The sequence below is a fragment of the Buteo buteo genome, chromosome 19 (assembly GCF_964188355.1).
Source record: "Buteo buteo chromosome 19, bButBut1.hap1.1, whole genome shotgun sequence".
Lineage (NCBI taxonomy): Eukaryota > Metazoa > Chordata > Aves > Accipitriformes > Accipitridae > Buteo > Buteo buteo.
The window spans coordinates 29,492,884-29,520,584 of record NC_134189.1 but is presented as its reverse complement, the minus strand read 5'-3'; the positions used below and the strand labels follow the sequence as shown (position 1 = coordinate 29,520,584).

At 41.9% G+C, this 27,701-nt stretch overlaps 1 protein-coding gene across 2 annotated transcripts in view; it reads left to right on the top strand.

The window, feature by feature from the left end:
• Positions 1-105: 105 nt before the first annotated feature.
• The window catches only part of STK38L (serine/threonine kinase 38 like), a 47,748-nt gene continuing 20,152 nt past the window's right edge, over positions 106-27,701 (top strand). Inside the window, exon 1 of one of the 2 annotated variants that reach the window (XM_075051923.1) lies at positions 106-255. The gene's annotated coding sequence lies outside the window, so the exon portion shown is untranslated. Of the gene's footprint in view, positions 256-13,564; positions 13,609-27,701 lie in introns of those variants that run through there. The other variant, XM_075051924.1, reaches the window with a different exon arrangement.

The window sequence follows — 27,701 nt, the reverse complement described above, 5'->3', positions numbered from 1 at the left end:
GGCCGCCCGGCCGGCGGGCGAGGGGCACCCGCCGCCTCCTGCGGCACCTGCCCGCGGGCCGCGGCGGGAGCAGCCAATCGCGGCCCGGTTCGGCGGCGCCGGGCTCTCGCGAGAGCCGCCGAGTAAACATCCCTCGGCCGAGGCCCTCCCGTGGCCCTCCTCCTCCTGCCATTAGCGCGGAGGAGGGGGCCGTGCTCGCAGAGGCGCCGGCTGCAGGCGGCGAGCGGGGAGCCGGCGGGAGGGCGGCGCGGAGAGGTGAGTGCTGCGGGGAGTCGGCGCAGCCCTCCGCCCCGGGGGCGCCCCTCGGCCCGGCCCGGCCCGGCCCTCTCTCTGGCGGCGGCTGGAGGCGGGGGAGCAGCCTTCCCCCGGCGTGCTGCGGGGGGAGAAGGGACCCTGTCATCGGAGACTGGAAGTCTCCCTCTGCCTTCCCTCTTCTCCTCCCCCCCCCGCCCCCCCGCCGTGAGGCAGCAGGAGCAGCCATAGCCGCGGAGTCTGAGGGAGGACAGCCTTAGCTCCGGCTGCTGCTCAGGCCGGGGAGGATCGGGGGTGGCTCTCCGCTTGGGAGCCGCCGGGGCAGTTTGCCCGCCCGCCCCCGGCGCGCTGCCCCTAAGGTGACTTCTCCCCCTGCTCCCAGCGGCCGCGCCGGCGGGCGAGCAGGGGCTGCCGCCTCCTGCCAGCGGCACAAGTTGCCCGAGTTCGTCCGTCTCCCCAGGGTGGGTGCCGCCGGCCAGCGAGGTGCAGGGATGCCCCGCCACGGCCGCCGCCAGCCGCTCCATCCCCGAGGGCGGTGAGGGGGGCGACGGCTGAGCCGGCGGCCAGCTCGGCGGTTGGGCGCGGCGGGCTGAGGGAAGCGCTGAGGGGCTGGCGGGGCGGGCGGGCGGGCTGGCGTGTGGAGAGCCGGGGAGGCTGGCGTGGCGGGCGGGCTGGCTTGTGGAGAGCCGGGGGTGCCCCGCCTGAGGTGGCGGCGGGGGGAGAGGTGGGCTCGGTGGGGAGGTTCGGCGCTTAGCGGGGTGGGAGGCAAAGCCGGGCGTGTGTGGATACCGTGCGGTGCGCGGTGAGGGTCGGGCCCGGGCGCGGCCGGCTGTCGTGAGGTGGTGCGGGGTGCAGCCGCCTTACCCGCGGGTAACGTGGCTTTCGGGCTTAAGGGTGTCCTGCCCGCTTGAAAAATAAATAAATAAAGGGGCAAAACTGTCTCTGTGATGCGCTTAAAAAGCAAACAAAACCTCAGAAGTTCCCACTCTCAGGTGAACGAATCCAAAACCTGCTTTTGTAACATTTCCCTGAGCCGAAGGAGGTTTGGATTGGGCCCGTAATTTGACAGTCTGGCTCGTGCTCTGTATCTTTAGGCTGTTTACAGTGAGTAAGGTAAAAGTCAGATGCGAAGAACTATGAGATGTCGCCTGGTTTTGTTTGGGTTTAATTAATTTGAATCGTCTTGGGTTAGAATAATAGAGTTCACATGAGTGCTGAAAGGCTGCCTCCACTGATGTTGCATACCTGATTTCCTGTTGCGAAATTCAGAGTAGGAATAAATGAGCCTTGATGTAGCCTCTGAATAAAAAGCAATGCTGAAGTTTGACTTTAAAAAAAAAAGTTTCTTATAGGATATTTGGTGGGATATATTCATGTTGTTTTGCTTTTACTCGCTTTTTGCTTAAGAGCAGTGAAATTTGTTTGGAGACCACAGATGATGGGTTTTGTCACCTATGCCGATTCAGTGTTTCGATTACAGTTTTTATTTAAGTCACTTGTAGTAGAGGGATCTTGTTTGTGAGTGTATATAACACTAAGAAATGTCACTAAATTATTGTGTGTGTTCCGTAAAAGATGCCCAAATATACACAGAAATCTTAAAAACTGCTTTCATTGCTTATCCTTTAGGAATTTAGAGGTGAAAGAGTCTCAGTCTTAATTTTACTCCAGAGCAGCTAACTGAAATACTAGCCCATAGGCTGCTAAACCTGAGAGATGGTGTGCAGTGGCCACACTCATTGCATATGAGAAATCCATTACTGTATCTAACAGTATTTATGTGGTTTTATCTTCTGTGCTATATGTAGACATGTTTTCCCGCTTTTGTTAAAAGGTGTCTTGGATTAGGAAAAGTCAAATTTGCATAGTTCTGTGGAACTGGAACTCGGCTGTATTTCACATTGTACATGGCATAGTGTATGCTCAATTTAAATATTATTGCTTAACAGAGCTTAAAAAGTCTAAAATTAAAGATTTTATTTCTCAAACATTTCAGGGGAAAAGAAATCCCCAGACCACTAGCTAAACAGAATTAAGAAGCAAATACTTACTGCGGACGGGTGGCATGCTTTATTTCTTTCTGCCTTTTTTTTCAGAAAGTTAGTATTTAAAAAAACCAAACCAAACAACACACCCATACCCTATCATTAACTTGTAGTGGACTTGGACCAGGCCCCTACGCTCAGTGCCCAATGAGGGAATGTTCCCAGGAGAACAGAAGTTTTGGATTTCTGTCAAATGATCCATTGTGGACCTGCTTGTGCAAGCCTTCTGATTCTGACCTCTGAGGGTCTGATCCTGTGCATAGTGGAGTCCCTCGTGGGCCTCTCATGGATTGGAATAATTTGGGATGGCACACTGAACAGAGTTCAGTGTATGCATAGCTTCTCACGCACGTGGGTGAGGTTTGCCTAGCTACTGTTTCTCAGGACTTCTGTGTAGCTGCCTTTTGGCTCATCTGTCTGTGTGTCCCTGAAGCTTGAATGGTGGGTAGAAGTTTTTAATCATTTAAGTTACCTGCTGTAGTTTGGGATCTCTCTTGAATCCTTTGGTGACCACAAGGAGCTTAGTCACAGTTTGAGAAGCACTCTTTTTGTCCGCTGTATCTGTATAGGCAATGGGTTTGTCTTGGTTTTTAAAGCTTATCTTCTCCCTATAAATTTTGTTTTCACTCAGTCTGTGTTTATTCTAATAAAAATATTCTTCCCACTAAGTTTAAGTTGAGGATTAGCTAAAATGTAAAGCCAATTGATAAACTTTGTATTCTAGGAGATGCGGGGTAGACATGTAAATTACAATGAAAAGAATTACTGCTTTGAATACAGTATTCATCAGCACAAAGACTACTAAGCTGATATTATATGGTAAATGGTTTGCTTTTAGTACCCCAGAAAGAGGCTTTATGTGTCTTAAGGTAATGACAGTTGACATAAATCAAGCATACCCTTGTCCACAAAATCATTTAATCTTCTCTTGTTCGCAGCTCATTTCAACATATAGCTGCACTTAGAGCAGACCTGCCATCAGTAGTAATTGCGCTACTGTAGCATGAAAATGTGGGTTTGATAAATAATTGACTGAAGTCTAATTCTTCAGGATGGGTTGATGCAGGATTTTTCAAAGCCTGGTGACTAAATAAAATCTTCTGTTGTGCAAAAAGGAGTAACAGTGAGGGTAACCCAATCTAATGTTATGGGGTATGAACTCAGGGAAGAGTTATTTAGTGCATGGTGTGAATTTACATGGTGAACTGTATTTAAGGTGGGGGATCTTTTCTTGAAGGATCAGAAGTTAGTTGTTGCCAAATGCAGAAGCGTAGATTCGATCATTTTATTAGTATGAAAAGTCTTGCAGCTCTGTAGTCTAAAACTACAAAATAACTTTTGGCAGTCCCACTGCTCCTGTATCTGCTTGAGGAAACAATAGAACATTTTTCTTTGACAACAATAAAAACAAAACAGGGACTGGTGTGTGTGTGTGTGAATGAATTTATCGGAAAAAAACTTATTTTCTGTGTCATAAATAATTTGATCAGCATGGGAAGCATTCAAATGGGCAGTTGTCATAGTTAATACTTACTGTCTTTTACTTGTGAAATCAGGTAATTTTGTGAGGCTTGCATTAATATCTCAAGACTTTCTAGAGATTAAAAAAGTGAAGGAAAACAGATCGGGAAATAATATTAATCTTTATGCTTCAAATACCTGTTTTTCTAATTTCTCAGTAATTTTGGCATTGGATTTTGCATTCTGGTTTGAACTGTAGATTTGAAACTTAGTTTGTGATGTATGTCTTTAATGTTTATACCTACAAACTTGCACTCTGTTAGCTGACATATGGTTTTATAAGAGTTGCAACTGAATAGAGCATGAAGAAAGCAGACACCTAGAATTTTAATGTAATAAACTTGCTTCAGAAGGCTACTTATATGGTATTTTGATTGTCAAAGGAACAGTTGACTTCTCTATTATTTTACTAGTAAAAGGGAACAATGATTGATTAAATGGTAGTCTGGGTTTATGGGATTTCACAAGGGTAAGAATCTCCTGAAGCAGTAAAAAGAGAGACAACTATTCAGCTTTTAGTAAAAAGGTAACAGACAATATTAAGTAATAGTTTGATGTGAGTAGGTTGCGCAAACAGATTGAGTTTATCATAGGTGGGAGAATGAATGGGAGGGAGGAAGTAAGGGGGTAACTCGGATCTATATGGGGAGAGGAACTGTGTTTAGAGGAAGAGTGTTTATTGTATTGCAACTTATATTAGCTATGTCTCTTATGTTCCAGAGTTTGAGCCTGTGATTGCTGACGTGCTGTAGAGGAGCTGCAGACTTAGCAAAGATCTTGGCATGTTGGAATTCGTTGAATTTCCTTCCACAGAAGTGGAAACAAAAAACCTTTTTGTTACCTTTGAACAGATAAAAGGTTGTGAGACCTTTTTCTACTATGTGTAATAAAGATAGCATTTTACAATTCTCCGAGAGTACCATGTGTAATGTTGCATTAAGGCACTGCTAGTGCATTTATAAAATGTGCTAAGAAATTTTAGCGATTAAATCTCCTTGTAGTAAAACAAAGCCAAGCAAACCACCCCCCAGACAAACAATTAGAAAACTTTAGTCAAGTGGATACCTTATGAGAAAGAAGTACTTGGTTTAGGGCCCTTTTTATGAGCCACTATAGTAGAATAATGCTTATGAGAAATACAGTTGTGCTTAATTTGGGTGCAATTAAAATGAAGATATTAGGTCATCCCTAGCCATAGCAGTTACAACTACAGTCAGCTTCCATACACAGGTGTTTAAACTGCGGGGAGAGGGGAACAAAAGTCATAACTTCAGTAAGACACATGACTACCCTGAAGCTACTGCTAAGAAGGATGCAAACAACAAAAGAAAGTCGCTTTACAGAAGCAGCTTGCTGCAAGTGGGGAGTTGTGTGTGCTTAGGGGGTTATCCTGGTTGTACAAGGTTAGGCTCCATCTCCCTGTCCCTGGTGCAACAGAGAGTGAGACAACTTACCTAGCACACTTGTGCTCTACCATGAACTTCTGCCAGCATCACTGAGAACCCCCGCAGAGGACAGATACATCTTCTTCCTGCCAGACTGTTTTCCGCACGTCACTGCCAGTTTGGAGACTCTTGAGTCTGCTCTGTGGGAAAAGGGTTTTCCAGGGACTGTTCATTTTCAAGGTAGATTTGCTTCTGCCACATATGCAAACCTTGAATTTGCCAGCACTACTACCAATCTGTGCTCAGTCACTTGTGGGGGATCACTTGATAAAGTGGACCTTTCCCACAGGTCACTATTTTCTACTTCGTTTTTTCCAGAATGAGTAGAGCTGAATCTAATATTGAGAGAGGCCCAACTCAACTGCCATGTATTACCAGAAGAGCTATAGCTTCATTTGGTAGAAAGCATCAGTGTTGTTATGAGTACACTAGTAAAGAAAGAACCTACTTATAGCTGAACTGATAGTTAAATTCCAAATGGTATTTCATTGTCTGCAGGAGAGCTGTTTTGTAAAAGCCCGTCAATATGCGGATTACCTAGCCACAGAACCCCCTTACCATTGTTTGAAGGTGAACTTATGATTAGCCATCTTAGGTTTCCATGTGTCACAGCTGAACACAGAGGACAGGACACAGGTGTGGCCTGGTGTCTCCCCTTTATTTCCGAGTGCAGAACTACTTCTTTGGCTGATTAGCTAGATCTGAATCAAAATGTGGAAAAGGCAGGAGGAGCTCGCAGGCTGTTCCACTTCTTCCCATAGAAATGGAGACAATCATTTCAGGAAAAAATTCCCCTTTTCCAAATTAGCCAGGTAGAAATAGCAGACCTTTGTCCAATGGCATCAGGATCCTTTTGTCTTGCTTTGTATATTGGAAAAGTGTTTGTCACAGACATTTCTTAAAATTTGTTTTAATTATTTTTTTGCAATGAATAGTTGCATAATGTGTTCCCAGCACTTCTCTCACTGGTGCCTTACAAGGGAGGTAACCAGAACGCCAGCCAAATATCAGCCTGATGATGAAAGAATTGTTCCTCTTAAAATGTCACTAATTTTTAGCACGCTGAGTCCTGTATGAAGAGGAAAGCTTATGTTAGTAGCACCACAAACAAAAGTGTTGTACTGCATTGTTTAAAGGCGGTTGTTTCTTCAAGTTAAAGATAACTGGATTCTTCTGTTTTGTGGTATTTAGTGTTTGGCAGAGCAGGAAAAGAGAACAAATTCAATCACAAGGTAAGGATTTAATGGGAATATCTCTTTTTACAAGCTGTGGAAACTGAATATGGAGAATGAAGTCTGTTTAACAATAATTAAAAAGTATAATTTAACAAGCTCTAACATCTGGAACTATAAGGGAATTTTGTGTTCTACATATAGCTTCTCTGTGGGACACTAGGCAATCATACAGCAATGAAAGACATGGCTGCTACAAGCATGCAACAGCCAACTGTTAAAGCACATTGCTATTTAGTGGAGTAATGGCTTCTGGTTAACAGATATTTGTGTAGCAAATACACTTGGGGAGACTTACTTAACAAGTAAGGTCGTCTTAGGTGCAGATCATAATAGTGGTATGTCTCGGAAAGCAGTTAAGTGTATCACAGGGAATTCTGACTGTCAAGATAAGGTGAAAGAAAGGAATTTTATCACTTCTGGTGCATTAACCTGCATCTTCACTGGCTTTTGTTGGTTTTGTTTGTGCTTAGTCCACTAAAGTGCTAAATAACTCTGGTTGAGCAGGTGAGTTGATAGTCTTCATGACTGACTTGCCATATTTCACTTCTGTAAATCAAAAATTTTGTTGTGCCTAAAGAAAATTTCTCTTACTAAATTAAGCTGCCTGCTTACAGTTTAATTCCTTCATGAAATTTATTACAGCATGTATCTTGGTTTCTGCAAATGCTGTAGGAAAGGAAATATTCAAATTGGGGGGGGGGGGGCAAACAAAACCCTGATTATATTGTAAATACAATTTCTAGTAAAGTCTTATTGTTTAGTCCTTCCCCAGTCTTAGCAGGCATAGGTAGCATCTTAGGAAGTAATGACTACGGGCAGAGAAGCAAGGTTTATTGAAAGAGGAGTTCTCCATGAATTCAGCTCTCAAATCTCTTGAGAGCAAAGTGTATTGATGACTGTTTTATATTGAAGTGTATTAGATGGGTTCTCTTATGGTTAATTATTGCATGGAGACTCTTTCCCTACTCTGTGCTGTTTATCTTCTCATGGAGTTTCATCTAACAGAGAAGGAAAGTTCATATAAAATAGGTATTATGTGAGCATCTTAGCCCACTTGTACTTTGGATATGGTGACTTCACTGTTCAGTTGCATAAGTAGCAATTAGAAACTTTTCTGTGGTTTGTTTTTTTTTTTCTCCTTAGTAAATAAACAATTATGTTAAGAACACCTGGAATAATCTCCTGTAAATTGCTTATGCTTTGAATTGTTCCAACCAGAAATTGAGTGAACTTGAAGTCAGGCAAGATGACAGTAAGATGAATAAGAATCTAAGAGCAGAGACTGTTTTGAAATATTTGAAAAGCCCAAAGTGCAGAATACAGACATTACATCAGGAGGATCCTCATAGAGGGAGAAAAAAAAAGTGTGTGTAGTATAAAACATGAATATAATTGACTTTCAGTATCTGCTTAAAGAGATACATGTGGAACTGAAGTCAAATAAAACTCCCCCTGATATTCTTCAGCTGAATCCGAGTGTTACAGCTGTCTCTGAAGTTGAGTTATATAAGCCATGGAGTGGTTAGACAGCAACAGTTGAGGCTGTGGTTCTGAAGTCCAGTGAACCATAGACTACTGTCAAGCCACAACATACTCCCAGACCATCATGCACCTTTGATTAAAAAACACTCCTGTCCCACTGACCAGCTGCATGCTGCTGACAGTGTCTGTGGACCCCAGGTTGGAAATCACTAAGTTATGAGGAGCTGTGGTATTGGGAACAATCATCTTCAGAAATAGTTTCAGGTAAGAAAATGAATTGCAGGTAATTTATTACATGATTTTGAGGACAGCTTTTAGATGAAGGGAGATAAAGATCTGGAAAAACAAAACCAGTTATTTTGGTTTGGAAGATGAAGGGAGTAGAAAAGGGGACTCCTTCCTCCCCTTGTTAAATCTTTTTCCTCTCCTTTCTTATCTCTCCCTGTCTTTTTTTCATGAGCCAGTGGTAAAGGGAAAAGAACAAAGTGGAATGCTTTAGATTTTTCAAGCTTTACTGGCAAACCTTCAAAGAAATTGGAAAATTTTTTAGCTTCTTTCTTATGTCGCAGCATGCACCGCTTCTTGACCAGCTCTAGTTCTCAGTAATTAGCAGTGTTTACAGGCAACATTCATCCATTCCTTCTACAGGAAGGAACACACTGAAGTCACTGTGAGCCCCAGGTGCACAAGGAAATGCAAAGTTGTCTCCAAAGGTTTGAGGCCATGTAGCCAAGGTAGTGTTAGAGGAGAACAAACATGTGGGGTGAAAACTTCGATTTCAGCTGTGCTGGCATGGTAGTAATATATGGAAGGGTGGAGCTGTCCGGGTGAGGATTATAATATATTTACTAGTGAATCAGTTTGAGCATGTAAATCTTGGCATTTCCAGAGGGCTGGTTACACCTGGGATGTAATTTAGATGCAGGTGAACTTGTATCAATGTTTCTTGTGACAGGAATAGTGATGTGTCCTCTTGTCTCGCAAGAGTTACTGCTCTGGGCTTTGTCACAATGAGGAGTGAGAAATGAATGCCGTACTGATACAATCAATCCTAATCAGTATGTGGATATTCAAGTTGACTTAATGTATTGCAGCTCTAATCCCAACTCCTTCAATCAATATCAGTGATGCTGCTGTTACTGTAGGGTGACCTAAAGGAACTTTCCACTTGGTTTTTTAGGAGGCATCAGAGTACAACCTGCCACGTTCCTTGCTGTCAGGGCGCCACTTGCTCTAAGTTCATGTTGAAAGCATTGTCTCTAACAGCTATGGTTCATTGATAACTCCAAAGTCTTAGGCTTGTACTTGGATACCTTTAAGCCCCATCTAATCCCAGAGGGCACCTGATTCATGTTAACTCTTTGCTTTTGCTCACAGATGTGTAAGCCAATTGTGTAGTGGCAAATGAAAAAAGAACAACAAATCCCTCTCAGTGTTCAGGCAAAATAGATGAACATTGTATCACCCAAGCCAGAGATGAGAGAATTTCGCATTTCTGACGACCCTGACTTACACCACTGATTTCAGCTGCTGCTCGCAGCTTGTGCTGCAGCCTGGCTGCTAACAGAATAACTTTGCTGAACACCTTTGCTGGAAACTAGCAAAGAGGTTCCTTGGAGCCTGCCAAAAATGCTGCTGCCTTCAGCTTTGCTCATCAGTAAGATGCAAAACTCTGGCCATGGTGAGGGTACAACAAAGATATATGCTTGCCCATTAAATAAGCAAAATAACATTCTGCTTTGTAAAATAATCTTTACAATCAAAAACAATATTTAGAAAAAACATTCGTAGTTACACACCATTTTTTCATGTGTACTTTAGATCACTGCATTTGAAAGGATTGGAAGAATAGTGGAAAGCCAAAAATGAAAAAGGAAGTAATTGTGAGGTAATTGGGGGGAAATTGTTATACTCTAATAAAGATAAGTAATTTTAGCTAATTTTCCCTCTGCCCATTTTATATAAAGAAGCAGTAATATTTAGCAAGCCAATTTTGGTTTTGTTTACACTCCGATCTCAGTTTCAGATTTTGACCCCCAGGCATAGGATGAGCCTGTGTTGTTGTTTCAGGAGCAAAGGCTGCAAGAGAAGAATTCTGATGATGATTTTGGTTATCCTATTTCTCTTTCTAAAAAAAACAAAAGAAAAACAAACACACACACCCCCCTCCCAAACCAAAGAAAACCCAAACCTGAAACCTATTTGTGTTCTTTGTATTTTTTTCCATGTAGAAGCTCACTTTTGAAGCTAGTCTTGACAGTATCTTTCTTATTTCTATTTGACTGTAATTTTCTCAGTCAGAGAAACACAGCATAAATGTCTTTTCTTGGTTCTTTTGCCTGAGTGCTCTGAAGCAGTCATATCATCTTGTCATCTTTAAAGAATGCTGCCATACGGACTAAGAGGCTAAAAGCTTCTGTATTCTTACTTAGGACATTAGAGAGTGATAGTGAATCTGCATCTGCCTGTGTGCAGTTGAAGAATGCAGTTGCATGATGAGATTTTCTTCTGTCATTGTGGCATCTAAGTGCTTTCTCTTCCTCTCTTGGGTGCCAAGGCAAGGCTGGATTTTACCACAAAGATGTTGGTTAAGTAAGGTCCACCCAGCCCCCTTCTCTTTGAATCATAAAATAAATCATCTCCAGATATTGCAAACTAATAAACCATGGTAAGAGCAGTGCAGATTAAGCTCCATATTTGTCTTGGATGGAAGGCCAGACTTCTGTGTAGAACATCTGAATCGGTGCTTTGGGTGCAACTTCCTTCTATTCAAGGGTGGTGATCATCTTGTCAACAAAGCATCTGATTTACAAAATGAAGTCACTTACAGAAGTAGGGTCACGTCATATATGTACATCTAGGGAGGGAAATAGCGGCTATTTTGCTTGTGGCATAAGAAGCGCTACACCTGCTTATGCTTTTTCCTCCTGTTTTCTCTTCCTTGGGTAGATCAGGAATGTAGTTTGTGCCTGACCAAGTGTGTAGGATTTTTAACAGAAATAAAATTTGGCTAATCCTACTTTTTTAGAAGGAAGCTGCACTGAATGCATTCTAATGGCTTTCCAGATTAATGGGATCTAAATTAATATTTGCCAATGACTAATTTATGAACAAAATAAACACTTAAGAATTTAATTGTAATTCATGGCTTCCTTTGGTACCTCAGTCAATGCTGCTTCTAAGCAAGAAGTATCTTTTGTTGATACAAAGCTAAATCTACTACCCATATTGAATTTGGTGGTATATTCTCGTCAACTTTGAGGGAGAGGGGACTGACAAAGAATAATCCAGCCTCTGTTGTGGATACCTAGGACATTTTTTGAAGTGATAGGCAGAGAGAGAATATATGAATGTACCAAGTTCTTTTTATAAGTGCTTTTTCAATATTGAAAGATCTGGTGCTCTTTGAGGTATTGACCACATTTGACCCTGTGTACTTCACAGGCATCATTCAGTCAGTTTAGGAGCTGTTTATAAAGCACCAAAATTCAGAAGGCTTTCACCTTCTTTGAATGAAGCACATTCTTTTCTCTTAACTCAGCATCTCTAAATTTACTAAGCAGCACCAATCCTCTAATATTGTGTGTTTATATTCAATTACCTTGTGCCATCTGAATGCAACAAAGTTCAAATTAGTTAATATAATCAGCTGGTTTTTCAAAACTGTTGCTCTGAATTGTATTTGTGACGTATGGCTTTGCTTTCTAGCAAAGTTAATTTGCTGGGATCTATATGATGCTTTCAGTGGTTGTGGGGATTTATTACAAGAAGTGAAGATTGATGTTCATGATCAAAGATTTTGATGCCATATTATCTGTGTCCTCTTAAAATTACTCTCTGTTCTTAAAGCAGAGTTTAAAATACTGTTGCTTTTTCTTAGTTTTCTAAGTTTGTATTACTTGCTTCATGCCCCTTTACTGGCAAGAGACAAGGTAAATATTCCTAATGATGTAAGTCCTTGAAATTGAGTGGTTTATTCAAGTGAGCCTATGTTTGTATGCTAAATTTTCTTAAAGAAGAATATGTCGGAGCTCTTAAACTTTTGTTGGCTCTGGAAAGCAGAAGTGCAGTTAGTGTGTGGGATGGGAATACTCCTGTTGGCTGTTCCCCTTTTGCATGGCTCTGGCATGTTGAAAGTCAGCAGGTCTTGGTTTTTCCTACTGAGAAAATGTGGGGTTACATATATTACCTAAATAAATACTTAGAGTAGTTCATATTTTGTAAAAACACACTGGCATACTTTCACCAAAGATGCTAGGTAAAAGCAATTTGTGTTTTGAAGGAACGTGCTATTTTGAGGGATGATAATTCATTTTCCCTACCTTATTCAGTCCTTGGCCTTTAGGATGGTATCAACAAAGGAAGTGACTCTTACAGATGCTTTTGTGATGTGGTTCCTAATTTACTGAGAGCTGGACTGAGATCCATTGACTCATTTCACGTAAGCCACCAAAGAGCTATTTCCAGTTATTGCCTGGACCAGGTCTTTTAGCTGAAAGATGCCATCTCTGACTGCCAGCCATGCTTCACAAGAAGCATAACAAACTTGCATTACAAATACTTCAACGTTATAATTCGGCCTTTGAAGTTTTGGCAGTTATTTGGCAAAGGATGTCTCCAAAGAGGTGTTTTTAGCAAATGCTATATAGAGAGCTTCAGATCTTCATCTTTTGTCTTTATGTGGAGAATATTTTTACTGTCTATCAGGTGCCCAGACTTAAAGGAGGTAAAAATGACAAGATGCTCAAACCACAGTTGGATTCAAATTGTCTTCAGTGTGGTGTGAGCTGCATCTATCCACATTACAGACAGTTGCCCAGTTGTCCTCCGCTGGGAGGGTCCAGTGCTCTGTGGTGCAGATGGGGATGGGGGAGGGATGCCACCTATTTTGTTTACTTCGTTTGGCCCTTGGAACACATTTTAACTGTAAGTCACATCCATTTGCTGTAGGAGTACTATCTGATGAGGCTGGGTTTCTAAAAGTGTTTGAGAAACCTGTTATAGACATGGCTAACAGTTACAGGCTTTTGAGATGATCAGGAGAAGCAAACAGCTAAATCCAAAGATTCCAGCTACCCTCATCACAATGAGAGTTGGCATTGTGTCAGCTGCCAGGCAGGATTCATCTGCCTCCCCTTGGGTGCTTAAAAGTTGCACATCCAAGTGAGTTAGTCATCTTAACTGTCCTCTGTAGTCAGTGGAGATGAAAAAGCACTAGGAGGAGGTGTTTGCTTCTACCTTCTGCAAGGGTGACTATTTTAGGACTCTGCCACTACAGCTGGTAGAACAGAGGTTAACAGTTTTTCAGGAGAAAAAGATGGGTACAAGCAAGGCCCTGGTGGACTTCCAGTTGTGCAGCCTCGAATGCAAGTATACGCTCTCTGATACTGCTGTGTGATTTCTGAGTAGTTTTCTATGGCAGTTGAAATTTCAACAATAGTAAAATCTGCTGGCTTCACCTTAGTAAAATATCCCTGCAGGTGCATGCAAAAACTTGTGAATTCACAGACTCCTTTTGTTTTGCCGACAGCATAGTCAGAATCCCTTTGTTTTTCTCCAGAAGAGCGTGAAGAATGTGCTTCCTCAATAGCAGCTGCGAAAGCCCCAGGGCCCCGTGTGAACAGCAGTGTAAGTAGGCAGAGCTCCTCTGCAGTTGCACCTCTGAAAAACCATGGGCTTAGGTCAGCTGAGCTTTTTTCTGTTTCCTGCTGTAATTCTAGTTTTTTCCCATAGTTCATTGTGCCATTTAGTGTTAAAAATAGGATTCCATAAAACATTTTTATGTTCCTTAAGTGCACACATTTTATTTTTCAAACGTGTATCTGTATGAAGGCTTGCCAGAGGAACAACTGGCCTTTCCCCAGTGCTGACCTATCTGACTGTAATACTAAGCTTAAGGTAAGAGTCAGGACTAACGCAGCAATTCCATGTCTCAGCTCTTTCTTCAGGTTTCTGGCAGCTTCTGAAAATTACACTTTGAAATTGTCCTCATAGTTTGAGAACTATATGTGGAGAGTGCTATGTAAGCCTATGTTATCTTGGATCTATTTCTATTACTAAATGGGTGGAGTTGGAAGGGGTCTGTTCCGCAGGCTGCTGTAGATACTTGTTAAAAGGCAGGATTCTCTGGTCAAGTTCTTCCCTTGTTCATACACCTTCAAAGTCGTCCCAGGATTGAGCCTGGGTTCATTTACCTTCCTTTGTAGTCAGTGGTGATGCAATTGCTGACTTGGTTTACCAAGATGATGTGTTTTATGTTTCAGTTTTGCAAAGTACCTCAAGATCTGGGTAGAAAATACTTTAAAAGGGCAAAACATAATTTGCTTGAAAGCTTTGAAGAAGGTACATCACATAGGGAAGCAGAATAAAGCTTGCAGCTCCACTTCATTGGAGAATGCTTTCTGGCATTATTAACATGAGGAATAACCCAAAGGAGAGGAAAGCAGCTTGAGGCTTGGTAACAACACCAAGAGACCTTTGCAGCTTTGGGCATGCTGGGACTGAGGAGGGCACACCTTCCCTTCCGGAGGCTGCCAGCAAAGCAGCTTCCCTGTGCTTTCAGGATTTGCTGAAGTTTCCATAATTTATTTTATTACTGATTTATTTTGCAAGGTTTTAATCAAGGGGATGCAAAAAAAAAAAAACACAAACCAACATAGACTAGCCTCCAGATCTTGCTTCCATCCCTGTTCATTATCATCTTAGATCTGGGGAGAGCAATGAAATTTTTATTATGCATCTAGGCTAAGGAGGTAGGGCTCAGTATCAATTGGGGCATGATCTGTGCAATAAAAAGTGCTAGTTTTTGCACAGACCTTTTCTGACTGCCAGGAGTACTTCTAAAATAAGGGATTTTCCTTGGTTTTCTTTTTGTAAATGAGTGCAAGTTGAAATGTATTTTAAGACTTAATTGAAGCAATAATTAATTGTCTGAGGAATCGTAGAGATAGATGTTTTTGATTCTGTACTAATACTACGTTATTAGACTCCTTTCTCTTTATTTTCGTAGTGCTCTTTATATTTTCAGAAGTGAAGAAAATATAGCAGAGCAGCTGCTTCCTAGTGATTTGTGAAATTGAGAAGTATTCTGTCTTAGCCTGTGTTATATCAATGTGACAAACTACATTCCTGATATTATGTGCGGCTTTACCAGGAAACTGGTAAAACTTTCCAAATGTTGTCTATTTATCAGTACTTTAAAAGACAGCTGATTAATGTTATTTGCATATGAGCAACTGAATGTGTAAACATTGACTGGGGAGTCATTCAAATGAATGCTTTCATCTGGATTCACAATAGCAACATTTACTCAAGGCTGAGTGTAGCTCAACTTGGAATGTTATCACCAAACTTGGCCACTTGCAGTATATTAATATTTAATTGTCCTTTCTATTGCCTTTTCCTATATATTTTCCTCCAATTTCTGAAATCAGAATGAGACTTTAACCCTGTCCTTGGAACAGTGAAAGACATCTCAGTTGCTTATCTTGCCACATACCCTTCTAAATCCACAGTATACAGATCAATGCCTCTTCTGCAGTCGATTGTAGGAGTTAACTTGTTGTCCAGTCTGATTGAATGGGCAGCTCAGCTCAGAGAAGTGAAATGACAAAGAAGGGGCCACATGTCTCCTAAGTTTGGGGGCCAGGTTAAATAATCAATTTTCAGAATGAGTTAATAATTTTTTAATACTTCTTTAGCATCTTTACTCTTAAGAGCCCAGGTTCTTTGTGCATATGAACTTATTAAGCCTCCTGACATGACCTGCTAGCAACAGGAATGATCGGTTTGTTTTCATGTAGGGTAACTGAGGCACACCCTAAGTACATTTTTCTTTTCTTTCTTTTTTCTGTAGGGTTTGTTTTCACACATGGGAAATAAAATAGAATCCAGATCATCTGTTACTTAATGCAGTTTCCTGTGTTGTAGCCACAAGAGCATCCTTCCTCTGTACATACATCATCTGCAATTAGAAAAAGAAAGCTCAAAATATTCATGACTTCAGCGCTTGCATCATTGGCAAATACCAGGTTGTACTTTGCAGGACAATTTGTCCACAAGTCACCATTAGAGGTTGTGTTAGGGATACTTTCACTGCTAACTCTTCTGGTAGAGTTGTTGAGTAGAATGAGAGGAGATGCATTAAGGAATGAGTAAGAAATTAGAGTAGGCCTTAAGGTAGATGTTCCTGGTGTGTTGCTGTAGATCAGGTACGAGGCTTTGCTCTAAGTCTTTGCTCTCAGCATTCTTTGGGTGAGCATAAAACTATTCAAATTCAAGTACAAATTATGTCTGTGTCTACTGCATAGTGTGGACTTCTGCTCCATGTCAGCGTTGCTGTTTGAGCTTGCTTGTCCATGTCAGGCTTTATTCAACCTACAGGAACCAAGCAGTGCTCCAGGAGGAGTGCTCGGTATGGCTTCTGAAGCAAGAAGCAGCAGCACATAGTACAAACCCTTCCTGGTCTTTGTAAATACAGCCAAAGTTATTCATGAAGAGTGCAGCATGTGATACACTGTTGAGGGGATAGATGTTCAGCTGTACATCATGATTAGCCTCACCATAACCATTTTCATCAAAATCAAATGAATTGTGTTCTGCATTGTTTCAGCCTGAAGTAAAGAGGGATGTGAGGAAGTAGTTATAGCCTGTCTTTTGAAAGCTTTGCAAAGCTATCCTCTCTATCAGCCCGTTTCCAAACGAAGCCAGCAAAAGTTGATGCAAGAAGAACGTGACTCATTGGTAAGAGTTAACGTTTGTTTAACAGTTGTCATTGTTACACTCTGGGGTTTATGTTGTACCCAATCTGATATAGTTGGCCACTGTGAAAAGGGACAGTCCCATCCTCCTATCGCCACAAGTGTATCCAAACCCTGCTTGGATGTAGTTCAAATTTGGGTGCCTGCAAAAGGGACAGTGCTTTTCTCCCCCTTGTCCTCTGTGCCGATCCATGTTTCATTACTCCTCTTTCACTGAATTTTCAACATTTATGTAGTTGGAGGGTGGGACAAACCAACTTGTTGATTTTATGGAGAAATGGTCTCCTTTTTACAGGAGCATGGGGGTGGTTGGTAGCTTAGTTTTGTCAGGCTGCTGAGTTCACCTAACTCGGCTGTGGTTGTGGCTGTGGCTGCATTATTGGGAAAACTGTAGGAGTCCGTGGCCAGGACTGGAGGAATCAGCAGAGTGAGAGGGAGGGGCCCCTCTCTCTCAGAAGCAATTCATAGACCTGCATTGACACTCCTTGAAATAGAACTTGGCAGCAATATCTATCCTTTCTGTGTAAGGGCCTTGTGCATGGGGCCCATCCCCGTAAGGAAATGTTAATGTTAAATAATATTTCAAAAGTGGAAATGATCTCATTCTTCCTACGGCTTATTTGGGTTTTTCTCTAGTTACTATTTATGGGAAATAGCTGGTTGTATCCAACTTGTCAAGCAATTCAGATTGCTGCCTGAAAGACTTCTTTATTTGCCACTTCACCAGTCTCCATCTTTATACATTGTTTGCACTGAAATGGAATTTCCTGCAGGTAACTCCGCTTGTCTTTGTCTCTGCTTGACAGATAAAGAAACGGAGGCACAATGACACTTGGTCACCTTACAGGGCAATAAACACTTACAGCTTGAAAAGGAACAGTGAGAGCTGTTCTGCGGGAACACAAGTGTTGCTTTTCCTTCTACTTTCCTGTAAAGCCTATACCTTTGTATGAGGTGACCTGTGTTCCATGAAGAGTCCTTCTTACTGATGAGTCTTGCTCCTTTTCTCAGTCAAGAGCATGCTTAGCCCACAGGACATGCTGCAAGACTGTTTTGAAGGCTTTCTTGGTGGGAAAGGTTTGCTCCTAAACAAGTTGTTGTCTTGTTCTCTTATTCTTGCCACAATCAATTTCATCTTTAAGTTTTGTGTGGTTTTTTTTTTAATCTGGAAATTTGACCATTCTTGCATGTTTAATTGTGTCATAGCAGCTGCATACAGCTTAGTATCTTACAGAAACTTAAGCAGATATCCTCTGTTCCTTTTCCCTCTCACTTTCTTTTGCAGCTGGATATAGCCAGAGCTTTTACCCACACCCTGGTTTTGCCTCTCTTGTCCTTTAACTAGGAAACCAGATAATAGAATCAAATCTCTGAGATTAATTTAAAGGAAAACACCACCCATTCTGAGTGAGTTTTCCCAGGCCAAGACTGGAGAGTAACCTTCCACAGGCAACTAATGTCCATCACAAACCTCATCATCTTTCACCTAGGTGCAAATCTTCTATTTTCTTTTTCTATTTTGCCTTTCTCTTATCTTCCTGGAAAGGCAGATATGTGATGCGTAGGAGGGATCATGTGTGTATGCACATAGCCGTAACAAAGCACTCCTGGTCGCTCTTCAGCCCTAGAGGAGAGGAGCAGTTGGGACGTTAAGCAGTAGGCTGCAGAAGACTCTCAGATTTCATGAAGGCGAGGTTCTGCGAGTGTGCTGCTGAAAGAGCTGTTTTTCTCTATAACTAAACCTCTAAATCTCAGAAGGATAAGCCCCAGCTACCTACTTGCAGTGTATATTTGTTCTCAAAGTGATATATAGATTGATACAGTGATATATATGTTCTCAAAGAGATATAAATTTTGAAATGCAAAAAAAACAGTTGTATTGACTGTTCTCCTCTAAACCAGTCTGATAATAAGGCAAAATGGTAATGTTTTCTCTTTTCAGTTGTCCTTGTTATCACTATAGGGATCAGATGTTGCCGTTATGGTTCCTTCATTAAATAATATTTCTTTCTCCACCTTTGGTACTGATGGCCAGATCTCCTGATAGTTTGGTGGTAAGAGTTTGGCACAGCTCCATCCCCACTGTTCCAAATCTGCTTCCTAGCTTCAGGCACTAGGAAGGTGGTACCACGTATTCCTCTCTTACATCAAGAGACCACACACGTCTTTTTATCTCTGTGTATCCTGGGCCTCATCAAGGTAGTCTGCTTTATGTGCCAACAACTGTCTTCTCCTCCAAAAATCATACTTAAAAAAATGAACTGTTGTAGTGGGATTTGAGTGGGCGAACATCTGTTCTTTAGTATTGCATATACTAACAAGATGCACTACCTGCATTTGCAGTTTTTTAAGGCCAGAGGGATCTGTTGTGCTCATTAACCCTGACCAGAGGCATTGCACAGGCCATAGCCAGTCATTGATGTTCTGCATCTCATTTAGGGGTCAGCTCCTTTGCTGGCACAGACTTATCGTGTGTGATTACTATACTTAATTTGATTGATGTGATCTAAAAAGAGCCTAGCAAGAGTCAGGGATTCAAACATACATCAGTAAAAAGAAAAACAAACTTAGCGTTCTCTTCTCCTCCAGCATTCTCCGATGCAAAAGTCCCTTCTAGTTTCCAAAGGCGAAGCCGCCCTCTACTTCTGCTTCCCTAGGCTCCTTAGAAAATAGAAAGGCTTTACAGCATCCCTAAAATTTGAGAGTAGAGTTTCTTGGATCAAAGCTGAAAATGTATTACAATTTCAAGGAAACTTTATGCAGGCACCACATTAGAAGCTCCTCCTCTTATTCTTTACTTCTGTCCTAAGTTATGTATCCTGGCCATGAAAGAGCTAGATGTAGAGAAATCTACTGTAACTGAATTTTACTTTTAGACAGTTGTACATGTTTTGGAGTGGGACATATCTTTCATTAGACCTGAGTATAATTTTATTCAGAAAACCAATAACTGAGGAGGGAAGCAGATTTTTGGTTGTTGACCTTGCTCTGCTCATAATTATTTCATGATCCAAAACATTGCAGCAAAATATTTAGCATGGGCTTTTTTATGCCAGTTAATTTAGCAGATCTTTAAAATGATGTTTTCTTGAATATGGCTGGATGCAAGTACCTGCTAAAAGCTGAGAGAATGCTTAAGTGCACAGGAATGCAATTACTTCGGTAGATAGAAGAGCCTCCCATTTTTTAGACATTTCTAAGGACAAAGATTTGCAGCACTATGAAACTTGGGGAGAGCCAGGAGAAAGGAAAGATACAAGTAAGCTAAAACAAGCTATGAGATGCCATTTCATTGCACAGCATTGTTAGCTTTTCAGCAAACTACTGATTTCTCTTGTCACCAATAAATCAAAATGCATCAATTCAGATGCCGCAGTAAACCCTGGAAGAGAGGGGTGGCTGCATGGGACTGTAAGTCTAGTTCCCTCATTGTGTCTTGTGCTTTGTTTAGTCACCCAGAGTGTTGTCCTGAGCTGACCTCTGATTTGGAGCACTCCTTGGAAGACAGCAGTGTGTGGATACACCAGCACCTCTATTCCCTTCCTGTTCCTATTTTCTCCTCACTCTCTACGTGAGGTTAATGGGATGGATGGGGGAGTCCTACCTTGCAGCCACACACACGTGGACAGTAAAGCAATTTGAGTGGGTGCTGCTAAAACCCAAATGATTCGATTGTCTAAAAAAGCCCTCTGTAAAGAAAATAAAATGAGTTATTTGAAAGGACTGAGCTCATGAAGATTTCGGTATGTCATTGCAAGTCATTCAGTGCTGAGCGAGTGTTCTAAGTACAGGATGTCTCAAAATGTACTCTTAACTTTGGGACAGAGCTATTGATAGTAGAGCATAAAGAATGTAATTTTATCGCCGAAGGTTGAGGCAAGTGGAGCCAAGATGGAAGTGACCTTATTAATCGATTTGTGTTTCTAAACTACAGGTGACCAGTCTCCCATTGTTAATGAAAGCAAAGGTTACGATGTTTGGATCAAAAGTTTCTTCGGTACTCGAAGTGGGCAAAAGATTAAAAGGAAGAAAACAAAGTGCATATATTTTATATAGGTGTAAATATACATAGTTCATCTATATATATACATCCATATATATACATATTTCTGTGTATACATATGTAGTTTCACCCAGCTGGTATCTTTTCCCATCAGGGAAATGAATTTGTGTTTGTCAGCCGTGCTTGCTGCTAGTTGAAAGCAGCAGAGAACTGAATCACGGCCGCTGTTCATGGGAGACCTCTGCTGCTTGGCTTCATTGAATAGCAGGAAATCCTGAAGTGCAGCACAACTCCAATATTCAGTTTTTATTCCATATTAGGAAATATTTCCTTATCATTACTGTGGGTGTGTTGGAATGATTTGTATGATTAGTTTGTGAGACAAATTAAAAGACAAGGCCCTGTCACTTACTTCTGGCTTTTGGACAAACTCCATGGGAAGGAATGAACAGACTCAGCCTGGGGAAGGGTGGCCCATTTCAATCAGCGCAGGTGAAACCAGCCTCACCAAAGCTGTTTTAAAAGAAAACGTTTCAGCCCAGTGTGGTTCCTCAATCTGGGTTACACAGCTTCTCGTGCTGGCACAAAGCATCGAGTGGCAGCAGGAAAGAAACAAGCAGATGGTTTGATGGAAAGTGGGACGGCTTCTTTCAGAAACAGTACTGGCTAGTGCCAACTTACAGTGTGCATACAGCCGTGGCCTTTGCTGGAGGTTTTTGTTGTTGTTTTTTGGAGGGTTTTTTTGCCTAGTCTACTGAGAGAGTCTCCTTGACATTTTGGTGTATTTGTACATTTAGGAGTCTACCCCAAGATAGGAAACTAAGTTCCTTTGTTTTGAAAGCATCTCCTACTTGGATGCATTGGGTGAAAAGCTCTTCTGGGGTTTAGGGGGCATGTTGGAGCCAGCTACTGACACCCCGAGTTGCTCTCTGGGCCTCGCAGTCCCCTGGGTTTCCCTGGTGCTGTTGGTCCCAGAAGCGCAGCAGCCACTGAGGCTGTAGGACCCATGCAGCATTTCCATCCCCAAGTCCTGTGTGTCTGAATGTCTCCTCAAGGTTTTCTCATGGTCGTGGGGGTCGGGCACTGGGAGTGTCCACTCTTTGGTTTATGAGCTGGGGCTGGGTGAGTCATGGAGCACGCTCTGCTTTTAGCTGTGACTATAATGGGCAACTTACCCAGACTCTCCATGGGGAAAGCAAGAATGACTTAAAATGGCTAAAACATTTGAACATCTTTTGCTTTTAAATACCAAAGCCTGTTCCAACATGGCTAATTTTATTTGGTTTCTTAGTGCTACTTTAAATAGAACAAATGTAATTCATTCTGTAACTTTAAAGTAGCAAAACTTACCAGAACGTAATGCACATTGGGGAATGAATAACAAGCTAAAGGAAATGAAGTATATAAATGAGGTAAATGAAGTGTCAGTGATGTCTTGTTGCAGTCTTGTTATTTCATTTTCCCTTCTCAGATGGGGACTTGTCAAAACTGGAGGGTATCAGAAAGATGTGGTCTCGGCAATAACGTCGAAGAATAATCTGCATTTGAAGTATCTGATTTGTTTTATTTGGCAGGGAATGTTGCTTCCTTCAGGTAGCATATTAAATAAAATAGGGGCTTGTGAATGGTGATACTACTGAAAACATGAATTATATAGGAACCCCCCCCCCCACCCGCCGCCCCCCAACCATACCGCAGAGCAGTGCTTGGCAAACATGCTGATCTGATAACTATCAACTTCAGTAACAGCAGTAGCACAGCTAGCATCATCCAGATGCCAGAATAGGACTATTAGGTCAAAACCTATTGAGTTGGAGGGTTTTTTTTATTGGCATAAGTGAACATGGGACAAGGCTCCATTCTGAACATGGAAAGCTGTATTTGGTAATAACACAAGTATTAAGATCAGGCTCCAAGAGTTGAAAAATACTGGCCCATAATTGACATAGATTGGAGTAGCGATGTTTTCTTGTTTGCTTGCTGCTTGGAGACTTCAGGATCCTGTAGTGTTTTGTTTGTTTCTGAAGGTTTCTTGAAAGCTTTGGAAGTGGATTTGAAGTGGGTTATAGAAAAAGAAGGCAGGGAACCTCTTCAGGAGGAGGTTCAGTATAAACAATTGGATGGTGAAAATACACACAGCACAGTTGCTGAATTTGTGCTAGCAGAAACTATAGTGCAGAAAGTCATTTTCCCTCCAGGCTGATACCACAGTATGATCACTTTCTCCTTCTGTTTCATCAGCTCATACTATGTACAGTTGCGTGTTTCAGAAGTTGCTCAGGGTGCCTGGGTGGCTGTTGCTCCAGCTGGTGCTCCTCCCCTCACCCTTGCTGGTATGTCACACCACCTTGTCCTGCAGAGCCTTTGGTTGCTTATTTCATTTATCTGTTCCTGCCCACTGCCTTTTAGTGTGAATCATGCTGTTATTTGTGTACCATGTTGTTCTTTGTTTTTTTCCATCTCTCTCTCTCTCTCTCGCCCGCCCCCTCCTGTCTGTCTTTAAGAGAATCCAAACAATTTGGAGACAGCAGGGCTGGTGCTCATACTTGAAGACTTGCTCTGTCCATGTGTTTTCCTAGATTTTTTTAAATATAATCCTTGTCAGCAGTGGTTTTTAGAGCCCAATTTTGTGAGTTGCTTTGCTGTGTTGTCTGTAAGGAGCCAAGCAGCGTTACTATGTCTGCTCTAGCTTCTCACCCAGAAGAGCTCCAGCACTATGCACGGTGGTGATAGCTGGCGTTTCTGAAGGTACTCACTTTATTGAGCTGTATGCGTTTACTTTGGAACAGGTCTGACACCGAAAGCTTATCTCTCCTTTCTCTTTCACCTTCAAATTCTTGAAAAATGCCATTTGTATACTTCATGTCGGGAGCAAGCTGAATGACAAAATGTGTCATGCTGAGAAAATGGGAACTTTGAAAGGCAGAAATATGTTTCAGTACCTGCCTTACCTGGAGGCTTTCATTCAAGAGCCAAATCCCTTGGAATGTATATGGAAATTTTATAAACTTTGCAGTTTTACCCTTTTAACTGCAATAGTAAACTGCCTTCCTAATTGCTGGGCTTTAGGGTGTGCTTGGGTGTATAAATGAAAATTATTTTTGGCCTTTCTGTGAAGTGATATAGCTGTTCTGGAAGGAAGGATTGGTGTTCCCTGTCCTGATGAACATGTATATAGCTTTAAATTTTAAATCTGGATCAGAGACCCAGCAGGATGATGTAAGTAGCATTGTTCTGTCACGTGGAAAAAAATGTGCTTTTCTCTCCAAGAGAATTGTATGTGGTGTTTGCTCCCTAACTTAAACATGCACTAAGTAATGAGTCCAGAGTAAATTTATTCTAGGGCTGCTGTGTAATTATACTACACATGTGGTTTCAAAAATAAGAATGATATTTCCATTGTGTGACTTAGTTCCAGGTTAATTTGGTAGTATAGATCCAGCCTTATTTGATAATAAGAACAAGCTATACGATGTAACACAGTTGTGCAGGAGACTTGCCTGTAAAGAGACTGGCACCTTCAGACCTGTTCTTATGGAGGTGAAGCCCTGCTGTGATACCCACCACTGTCTAACTGGTACAGACTTGCTCTTTTGCTGGCATTCTGTATAAGAGAAAACAAGAATTGATCAAATAAGTTACCATAGTATCCTAAGAAATGTGAAACTTTCTAATAAGGAAGATAGCTGGAAAGATTGTTTTCAGTTTTCACTGCTTGTAGCATACTCTCACGTATTTATATTATCACTGAAGTGAGAAATTGTTAAAAAAGTAAATGTGAAAGCTTGGAAGAATATGTTAGAAGGATCTGAAATGATGAACTTAATCTGCTTTGTGGGAGGTGCTGGGTTTTGGTGTTTTGTTGTGGGTTTTTGTTTTTTGGTGTTTTTTTTTTTCTTGTTGATTGAAATACTTCAATAGGAAAATCATCACTACAGTTCAAATGTTTGGTGACATGAAGTGTTATGATTATGCTTTCTACTCCACATCCCTGTCCTGTTTCTCCATTTTATGGGCTGGAAAGTATGCCATGGGGTAATAAAACTAACTTCTTGAGATCTCAGAGCACATCTGTGTCGGGATCCTGTTTCATCTGTCATTATTCTTTTCTCTTTAAAGTCTAGAGGTACCTGGATACATAGAAATAGGCTCTAAAATTACCGAGGGTGTCAAAACTTCCATCCTTCCTTCCTGCCAAGTGACAGCTCTGTGCTTTCCCTTGCCTTTACACATCCTGGATGTCCCAAGCTGGGGCTGTGAAGGCTGTAGATGATGTGCGAGAGGCTTGGATTTTGTGTTCTTATCCCTTCCTCATTACAAAGTGATCCCACAAAGTGCCAAGTGTGTTTCTCAGGGGAGGACAGTTCTCCAGGTGCCTTGATTTCTTCCATCTCTCCTCTTCTGTATTGTTCTAGCAGGTGGAATTGTATGCCTCAGTGATTTTGCTCTCATTAACTGGAGTCTTAATCCAATAGCCTAATATGAAAACATTAATGATGGACTGTGGGAGCTGCCAAGAAGTGCCCCAGAGAGGACATGAGTTTTGAGTTACCGGTTGTGTAGCAGAAGCTGGGTGTGGGGTTTTCAATGGTGGAAATGCTTTCAGGAAAATCAGTTGAGGGTTTGACTTAGAGCTGTCATGATAGATGGGAGCACAGGCTGAAGTTGTAGTAAACACTGCTTGACCTTTCTCTGCTTCCCATCAGGAAAGATCTGGGAGTAAAAAGATCAAACATATGCTTGGACCAGGCAGCATTTTTCTACCAGAAAGGAGATGGTTGGTCAGGAGAGACTTGCTCAAAGGAGACTCTTGAATACTCCAGCTTGTTAGCATTGGGCCTGTTGTCCTCTTTCTGCTGCTGTACCCTGCTCTCCCTTGTCCTTCAGGAACATCCTTCAGCTCCTCCCCATGTCCCACCTGCCTCTTGGGGAAGATATTCCCTGGTCACCCCACATCTGTAGCTCCTCATCCCTCTCTCCCCTGCACCCAGACCATAGGTGCTTGCTGCTGGGCAGAGCAGGCACCAGGAGAAATGTTCACTCTGTGAGTTCAGCCATCTGTCCAGGAGGCACAGGCTCGATTTCTGGGCCAAGCAGCACATACAGTGTCTCTGCTTCTGGCAGCTCCGAGACGTTGTCCTGTGGGCTGCGCACTGCTCAGTGTCTGCTGTTGATTAGATAGGTTTGATGTCTCTCTCATTCGCAGCCGGTAGTGCATCACTTTTTCCAAAGTAACAGGCTCTGTGGAAAGAATGGTCTTCAGTCCTCCTCAGCCAGAGGAGTTTTGGCCAAATGTGGCTGGTTGGTTAATAAGACCTTCTTCGTGGTCCAGGGAGCCTAATGCAAGGCTGGTGATGCAGCAGGAGTAGAATGGTTCCATTATGCAAATGGCATGAATTTAGGTGAATTAGTAGGTTTTTGAGGGCATTTCCAAGAACTATGGGTGGCACCTTTTCAAAACATTCCCGTTAATGTGATGAGGTCAGTAGAAGTAGTGTGCTGTCAATAAAAGGCCCCATTTTGAAGCTTTTTCCTCCCTGCACCCATCCCCTCCAGCATCATTTGTTTACAAAGGTCATGCTTAAGGACTTTATTTGGTTACTCCCAACTGAATATTTTGTTTGGGATGTGGATTTGTGCTTTGTTTGAATGTTTGTTAGTGGAAGCAGAGAGACAGGAGGAAAAGGATGAAGAGGTTTCCTCGGCTGTGAGTTGATGTAGTATTTTGCAGGGTACCTTGTGTCTCCTGCCAGGTCTGTGCTCTTTTCTGCTTTGGGGAGCTTGGAGAGCTTAGGGTACTTCTCAGTTTTACAGAGTTAGTTGTTTGGGGTTTTTTTCTCCCAAGGTGACAGGGCTAACTGAGGACACCTGGGAACACCAGTTGCAAACTGAGCAAATGTAAAATAAATTCTGTCTCAAGGAAATGTTGTGCTGTGGTACAGCATGGTCTGGAGGCAGGGCTGGTGGCATGTGCGCAGGATACGTGGGATGCTGGAAGCAAACGCTTCTGGTGATGTATCCCTTCTGCTTTGGTGGGCTTATGCTTTGGTATGACCGTGAAGTCGCTACAAGTTTCTTCTCTGGTAAATAGCTTTCTCTGAGCTTGCTAGTTTATGGGTTGGGTTCTCATCTGTATTTTCGTACTGTAGAACCACAGTGAGGGTCAGCCCTGCTATTTATAGCGTGGTGTGCTAGTGCTAGCATTATTATCTCCTTTTTACAGGCTTAAAATCAAGTGACTTAGATTTGCTCTTTGGTAACGTCTGCATTTGTGAGTATAGGAGCATGGGGAAAACAAATTAACAGGAAATAAAATTGCAGTGTTATTTTATCCTACCAGGAATACAAGATGTGCAAAGGATAAATATCCTGTTGCTTGCCAGTGCTAGAGTGTGCTCATTATACCTTAAGTAAAGGTTAATCCATTTCAAGCCCGGGTTAATGCTACACTATCCTGACACTCCAAAACGATCAGAAGGCAGGTTTTTACTCTATTAGGTCATTTCTTGAAATAACTTAATCACAGATGCCAGTGTGTAGTTAGCAGTTGCTCTGTTTGATTTGGGTGTGTCAGCATGCTGTAAGTTTTGCTCTCGGATACCTGTTTTATATTTATCTTTTCCCACCATCTAGGGAGAAAGAGAGTTTAATATTATACAATAGACTTAATAGGGAGAGCAGTACTTGCTTCTCCCAGCTTTTGGAGAGGTGTCCAATATGGGGTACATAATTGTGTAAAGAATAAAACCCCTTAATTGTTAGTAAAGACTAAGAGTTGACAGCGCTCATCTTTCTTTAGTAGAAAATTGAAGAGGATAAAAGATTGATTAAAAAATAGAAATATTGATATCATCTTAAAGCAGCTGTAGTGCTATTAAAACCTCTTTGTATATGTATAGAGAGATACATTTTTATTCTCAGAACTCTGGCATCTCGCACACTCCAAAATACACAGCTAA